The sequence below is a fragment of the Aplysia californica genome, unplaced genomic scaffold (assembly GCF_000002075.1).
Source record: "Aplysia californica isolate F4 #8 unplaced genomic scaffold, AplCal3.0 scaffold00030, whole genome shotgun sequence".
Classification (NCBI taxonomy): Eukaryota; Metazoa; Mollusca; class Gastropoda; order Aplysiida; family Aplysiidae; genus Aplysia; species Aplysia californica.
In genome coordinates, this window is record NW_004797300.1 from 2,211,607 (window position 1) to 2,213,018 (window position 1,412).

The window sequence follows — 1,412 nt, forward strand, 5'->3', positions numbered from 1 at the left end:
GGGTGCAGATATTGTTTCGCTTGATCGCGCGGCTATGCCGTCTTGGTATTTCCTGAAGGAGTCTGTATTAAAATTTGACGTCAGGTGAAAGACATGAGAAGTCTATTTCTAGAAAACGACAGGGTTAACGCCCTTGTTTACCACGTGCTTGTAGAAAATCACTATGGAAACTTGAAATTTGTCAAACTACATCTGCCAATTTTCTTAATACATTATCACCAAATTTGACGTTTCCTTAGTTGAACTTTACTTGTTTTATGTTTCGTCGAAATTGATGACTGGAAGGCCGAGCCATTGCCCTTTCAATTTTTATTTTTTTTTAGTAAGAGTTTTATGGCACATGCAACACAATAAGGTCATATAAGTGCCGAAGATAAGAGGTGTTACAAGAGAGTAACAAACAGAAAAAAGGAGAGATAAGGACGATAGGAAAGAAGGAGCAAACCACACCAGAGCACGCCCAACCACCCACCCTTTAAATCATTGATACTCTTATTTCAGGACAAAGGTGTACGTAAAATATGAGTTTAAAATTGGCAAAATAATGTTGTTCAAGAAGCAGGACCTCCGATTTAACATCTGTCTCTGATAGAACCAAACCACAAGAGTTGAGAGCCTTGAAAACTCCACTAGTTTTGATTGAGTTTTTTCCAGGTGAAAATGGTGAAATGGTATGGGTTTAACGCCGGAATCAACACTATTGGGTTACTTAAGATTTTCCTGGGTAGATCTAATTTCATGTTGCCATAACAAAACTTCTCAGTATATATGGAGACTTCAGTGCTGGAGAGCTCAGCATTGAAGGACTTAACAATAATATTGATCATGCTACTAGTACTATCATAGGGGGGGGGGTCTGCTTTGGTCTTGTCTGCAAGGGTCAACAGGTGCTAAGTGGAATGTATCATCCCAGAAAGTAGACAGACGGAGATACTCGATTTCTTTTAAATTTTCCTTCTCGGGAGTGGGTGGTTGACGAGTGCTCTGGTGTGGTTTGCTTCTTCTTTCCTATCGAACATCTATCGTCCTTTTCTCCCCTGGCGTCTTTTGCGAGTGAGGGAGACGTGCCGAACCATTACACCACCGACTCTCTGGGTCTCAGTACATTTCTCAACACTACAGCCAACACGTATTGGTGGTTTACATCTCACTCCTTCTCCTCATTTGATCTCCGTGCCAACCGTTAAAACACACTTTACAGGATACTTGAGCAGAGGGGGTTGTGTATGTGATGTAGTGATTAGGTTCTTTTATTGTCTCCGTTTTGTTGATGTTGATGTTCATGACGTAGTTGTTACATTCTTCGTTTAATCTGGTGGTGTGGTGTTGGTGATTTCGTTCATCTTTGTATACCAGGTTTTGGTCATCAGCGAAGTGTAATTCATTTAGGGCGTCTGGTTCTGTGTTGGCCT